Here is a 6,274-nt window from a genome sequence, read left to right as displayed (position 1 = left end):
TTTTTGGCTCCAAAATTATTGCAGATGGTGATTGCAGCCATGAAATTAAAAGATGCTTACTCCTTGGAAGAAAAGCTATGACCAACCTTGACAGCATATTAAAAAGCAGAGAAATTACTTTACCAACAAAGGTCCGTCTAGTCAAAGCTATAGTTTTCCCAGTAGTCATGTATGGATGTGAGAGTTGGACTATAAACAAAGCTGAATACTGAAGAATTGATGCTTTTGAACTGTGGTGTTGGAGAAGGCTCTTGAGAGTTCCTTGGACTGCAAGGAGATCAAATCCATCCATCCTGAAGGAGATCAGTCCTGAATGTTCATTGGAAGGACTGATGTTGAAGCTGAAACTCCAATACTTTGGCTACCTGATGCGAAAAGGTAGCCATTTGAAAAGACCCTGATGCTGGGAAAGATTGAAGGCAGGAGGAGAAGGGGACGACAGAGGATGAGATGGTTGGATGGCATCACCCACTTGATGGACATGGGTTTGAGCAAGCTCTGGGAGTTGGTGAGGTTCAGGGAAGCCTGGTGTGCTGCAGTCCATGGGGTTGCAAAGAGTCGGATACGACTGAGTGACTGAACTGAACTGAACTTGGATGCTGAACCCAAGCAGGCTAGGATAAGACAGTGAGCAGTGGCCAAGTAATAGCATTTGTGGGAAGATCCATGGGTTTATTTGATTCTGATTTTTTTTTTAATATAGAAAACCTAAATTTATTTGTTAAGCTATCACAAAGACAAAACAATTTTCTGAAATACTTTGAGAACTTCATCCCAATTCTGCTTGTTCTTTTACAGAAACTGACCTGAGAGGCTGGCAATGAAAGGATACAACCTACGCAGTTATAACAGAACAGACTAGATGAAACATGGTGAAAGGAGCAAAGGCTAGGCAGGAGCACTTGTGTTAGTGGTAATACGTGTGGCTGGGCTGTTTCTGAAGAGGCTCCCTAGAGTTAACTGATCTGGGTCCCCAATTAGTAAAAAGACCTTTATCCCTGTGGAAAGTGCAGAGATTAGGATTTCTCTGAGACCTCTGTTTTTCTTTTTTAAGGAGTTAAGGGTATCCTTAGACCCTAAGGAGTATAGCTTAGATTCAGCCTCTCTTTCCCACACAGTCTACCTACACCTTCAAATGCCAGCGCATTTCCACCACGTAGTCCTGCTAGGTTTTGAGGATGCATATAGTGAAGGTGGGACTCACAGGCCTACTCAGAGGGTACACCTAGACACAACGGTGTGGGGTAAATCATAAACTACAAATACCCTTCTGGTTAAGTTAATTCACCTTTGTTAATAAAGGTCATAGTTTCTTGTGCTGGTGACAGCTTCTTGTCTCAGTATACTCTGTCTCAAGAAAGAACTGGTTCAGGTAAGTTTTGGAGAAAGAAAAAGACTTTCATCAACACCCACTCCACAGTGGAAGAGGCACCAAGTTCTCTCCTACAGTTATGAGCAGAATCCTAAAGCAGCATCCATCATTTTCAGTGATCAACATCTGCACCCTCAAACTGTTCAGCAACTGTTGGTGTAGTATCTATCTCCATCCCATCTTCATAATCTCTTATTGAATCTTCTGTCCAGACTCCAGCCATGTTATACTGGCTGCTCACAGACTGAGAAAGCATTCCTTCCAATCTCTCCAGTGTGGCTTGGCCTTCTGCTGTTAAATGGGATAATCCTTCTTCATAGGTATAAAATGTAGGGATGTCCCCCTGCCCTTGTTCATGGGCTTCCACATCATATTCGTCTCCATCGTAATCATCTGAATCTTCATCCTCAGGATCTGGATGCAAAGCCTGGCATTCACACATTGCAATGAACATTGCCTCCAACGCTGATTTATGCCTAGGCACAAATCTAAATTCGGAAATAGGTTCAATGTCATCATCACTATCTTCCTCTTCTTCATTAGCAACCAATTCTTTTGATTCTTCTCCAAATTTGGCATTCACCATAACATACAGATGCTCTCGTGGATAGGCGTTTAGGTCCCTGGATACTGCATGCAAACTAATGGCGGGGTGTTCCAGGGAGAATCCCAATCCAGAGCCATCTAACCAAGACAGGCGGCTTTCAGCGATGTAAAGGGTGCCGGTGCCAAGGCCCTTCCCGTTCAGCACAGCCTCGGTGTCGGGTTGCTGCTGCCATAGGCCCTCAGCCGACCCAGGCGGCGGGAAACTTCTGAGGAAGCTCATTACTGCGAGGAGCGCTGAGACACTGGCCAGGAGCTGGCTGAGGCACTGCAAACCCTTTGCCGCGTCCCTGATTCTGATTTTTATTTTCAACAGGAGTAAATACTGTACAGAGTCCCCCCACCCCACCCCCAGACCTCACGTGATTGTAGACTGCATTGTTAGACACATGTTTTGGTAAAGGGACACGACAGTGCTGTTTGATTCTGTGCTGGTTAAGTGACAAGGAAGCATTGTGTTTGGAGCCACTGGAGCATGTTCAGAGGAAAACCAGCACGATGGTGAAGGGACTAGAGATCCCCCCCTCAACCCACCGCAGCCACTCCGCATGCCCATCATCAACACCACCATCTGCTAGTTCTTACAGCTCATTCTTCACCACACCCTACACAGCAGACATTATCATTCCCATTTACACAGGAGGAACCCGAGGCTCAGGGATTCATGCTATTTGTCCCTGGTTCTACAATTTGCATGAGGGAAAATTGATACCCAAAATCCATGCTCTTTTTACTCCTCACTGCCTCCCAAACCTCCCATCTAAGGGACTGCTGGGGGATCTGGGGACCCCTAAGTTTTGGTCGGCCCCCTATCCTCACCAAGGATCTGGTCACTTTGTTCCTGATATACTCTCCTGTCTCTGTTCCAGCTAGATCCTACTTCTGCGTCTTTGTGCCAAATCAGATGTCCCTGATGGATGACTCTGACCTTTCCCTTAGTTGGTAATGGCTGCTGCCTAGAAGACTTTTGGTCAAGTCCTATCTGCAACTTAACTTTATCTCCCAGGACAGTGTTGGCTTGGACAACTTCTGTTACACTTCCTCACTTTGGGCCAGGGCTGTGCAGCTATTGACAGTCCAATCTGTACAACAGGAAGACCACTCTGGGGCCAGGGTGGCTTCTGGGCTGGGCAGCCAGAGCTTGGGCCCAGATGAGAAGTTTCCAGAAGCTCCCTGGAGAGACACAGAGGATCAGGTCCCAGGCCATCAGAGACCATGGAGCAGAAGAGCAGTTCTGCCTGGGGCAGATCCACAGGGTTTGGCAGCTGGTTGGACATCGGGACTGAAGGAGAAGTAGAAGTTGATGACAACACCCAGTGTGGGGCTCGGGAGACTGGGCAGATGATAACAAAACTAAGAAGTGTGACTTAGGGGTGTGATGGGTCCTACATGCGAGTCTTCGTTTTTGAGCCAACACAACATGAATGTATTCTCAACCCCTTTGGACTCTACCCCCAAATAACCACCTGGTCTCCAGATCATTATTTAGTGACAGGAAACTTAGTTCAGAACTCAGGGGGTGATGAAGAAAGAGTTTATTTAGCTGCCACTCAGGAGACTGCCCATATCAGGATCGGTTTGTGTATTTTAATAGTTAGAACTCTCCTTGGAGAAGGCAATGACACCCCACTCCAGTACTCTTGCCTGGAAAATCCAATGGGCAGAGGAGCCTGGTAGGCTGCAGTCCATGGGGTCACTAAGAGTCAGACACGACTGAGCCACTTCACTTTCACTTTTCACTTTCATGCATTGGAGAAGGAAATGGCAACCCACTCCAGTGTTCTTGCCTGGAGAATCCCAGGGACGGGGGAGCCTGGTGGGCTGCCGTCTATGGGGTTGCACAGAGTCGGACACGACTGAAGTGACTCAGCAGCAGCAGCAGAACTCTCCTAGGCTGCCCCCAGCACCATCCCTCTCCATCCTTCCCGACGCATCCAAGAGGATGGAGGAGTCCTGTCCTGTGTCCTGCCCTGAAATTTGCATTCCCACACTCCTGTTGCTCAGCAAAGCAAGGTGGTGGACAGGCCCTACGCCTGGGAAGATGCTGCTCTTGTTACTCAGCTTTGTACTGTGGGGGCTCGTTAACCCCATCCCTGTAATAACTTACTGAAGTTTCTCTCCCATCCATACAGCACTCCCTTCCGGGGTAGGATAGTGTATACTGTTTCAGTGTAGAAGCTAAAGTAGAGTTTGGGGGGATAGATCTCACCATTGCTCCTGGGCAGAGCTAGTTGGATTTGACTACAAGCCCAGCGCTCCTTCCACAGCATCAGGTGTGCTGTGTGGTCTGGGTCACCAGACGGTGGGGCTCAGCACCAAGTAGGAAGCTGGGTCAGATGAATGATTCTCATCCATGAGATTTCAATGCATGGATATTCTGTGGATTTGTTTTTATACTGTATGCGTATCTGCTTTGTTATAAAAAGGCATAAGCTTTTGTCTCCCTCAAGACCCACTTTTCACTTCTTTAAAGGCAACGTCCTCCCTGTTGAAAATGTACAGATTCAAGTGGTTCTTAAGGTCTAGTCCTCCACCAAGGGGCAGGAGCAGCAGCAGCGCCTGGGAACTTGTGAGAAATGCAGATTCTTGGTCCTACCTGAGACCTACTAAACTAGGTACTCTGGGGTGAGCCCAGCCTCCAGGGGATTCTGCCACACACTGGAGTTGGATAACCACTGGGGTAGCTGATAGAGGACACCATCGGTTCTTTTTTGGCTTGATGACAGAGTGATTAAAGCTTACTTGAGGGAAGCCCACATCTTCCTTATTTTGTTACATACTGATTCCTAATCAATTGTGATCCTAGGCAGGATCCATTCTTTTCATTCCTCTAGGGCTTCCCAGGTAGCTCAGTTGGTAAAGAATTTGCCTGGAGTGCAGGTGACCTGGGTTCGATCCCTGGGTTGGGAAGATCCCCTGGAGAAAAAATGGCAAACACCCCAGTATTCTTGCCTGGAGAATCCCATGGACAGAGGAGCCTGGTGGGCCACAGTTCATGGGGTCGCAAGAGTCAGACATGCCTGAGTGACTAAACTACCACCAGCCCTTTTTAAACACTGATTATGTGTAAGGCATGCAGGGTTCTGGAGATCACTGTGGGCAGGAAAGAGATTCTATAGGCTCTGAATTGTGGATACCATCTGGGGGGACTCTTTAAGAAAAGGAGCACAAAATCTTTGAAAGGGTCTTGGGCAAGTGAGGGATCTTGAAACCCAAGCTCCATGGACACCAGGAGTAGAGGACGCAGCAGGTGGTGATAGAGTCTCTGGCAGCCAGGCAGGTCTGAGCTACTGCCAGCTGGGGGTGTGTAGGGGGTGAAGTGTGCCAAGCACCTTTGATGGAGTTGGTGTATGTGCATTTGGGGCAGGGAGTGTGGAGAGCGTCATCCTGATGTGAAACCTGGGGAAAGCCTCCTGTGGTGGTTGGAACCTCATAGGGGTTCCAGAAGAGGTGCATCTATGGACAATAAGGGGAGAATCATAGAGAGAGAGAGGACCACACAAGGACTTTTGATCTGATGGTTTCTGGGTTTTCTCTGGGTTGCTCAGCACCCCTTGATGAGAACACAGAGAAGCACTGTTCTCCCCTGGTTGCCCACGGAGTTTTACTGGCTGCAAAGGGCAGGAGCTGCATTTTGCAAGAAGGTGTCAGAGACCCCTTCCCCTTGCCCAGTAGCCACAGGCTGACATCCCTTCTCTTCCCCACCCATCCTGAGAATTAGTGGCTGCTAACCAATTATCCCACCATAGTGGGTAGGCTGGGGGGAGTGGTGTGTCACTTGCCAGCTCTGACGGGGGAGCCATTTGTCATTTGGTTAGGGGCTGAAGCATTAACTGCGCTTGGATATGTGGATTTACAGCCCACTGGCCTTGGAGGCTTGGCTGTCTTGGAATGAGAGCTGTCTATTCTGTCTTCCTCAGCAGCGTCTGTGACTACTGCAACTTTTCCAGTGGACACCTCTAAGGAACGAGTTATTTTTCAAAAGGGCAGTGCATTTGCACCTCACTGTCTCCATCATATGCATCAATCAGGGCTTTCTTTCACAGAAGGACTATTTCTGGAGCAGGAGTTGCTTCTCCCTTTAATTTACTTTGTTAGTATTAGCCTAAATGATGCTGAAGCATAATTATGAAGGCGTTCAGATTTAGTCCCCTCTGTGGAAAGACATGCAAGAATTGATTTCAAAGAATCAATAATCTTCTGTTTTATGAATAGAGGTCTTGATTTACAGAGTTTGACTTTCTTGCCACCAGAAAAGCCTGATATCTTTTTATGATGTTCTTTCTCATTCTTCCTTTT

The 6,274-nt window shown here is 47.7% G+C and overlaps 1 protein-coding gene, 1 long non-coding RNA gene and 1 pseudogene across 3 annotated transcripts in view; 1 reads left to right on the top strand and 2 right to left on the bottom strand.

Moving 5' to 3' along the window:
• Window positions 1–6,274, top strand: part of LOC104986298 — a 121,343-nt gene that overhangs the window by 27,743 nt on the left and 87,326 nt on the right. The gene's annotated exons all lie outside the window — the stretch shown is intronic.
• The window catches only part of LIPC (lipase, hepatic), a 163,482-nt gene that overhangs the window by 83,088 nt on the left and 74,120 nt on the right, over window positions 1–6,274 (bottom strand). The window lies entirely within an intron of this gene.
• On the bottom strand, window positions 560–3,532 carry LOC104986296 (annotated as a pseudogene).

The sequence above is a fragment of the Bison bison genome, unplaced genomic scaffold (assembly GCF_000754665.1).
Source record: "Bison bison bison isolate TAMUID 2011002044 unplaced genomic scaffold, Bison_UMD1.0 scf7180017864066, whole genome shotgun sequence".
In the NCBI taxonomy this organism is placed as follows: domain Eukaryota; kingdom Metazoa; phylum Chordata; class Mammalia; order Artiodactyla; family Bovidae; genus Bison; species Bison bison.
Note: the sequence above shows the minus strand (reverse complement) of the source record. Positions and strands in the feature narration are given on the sequence as shown.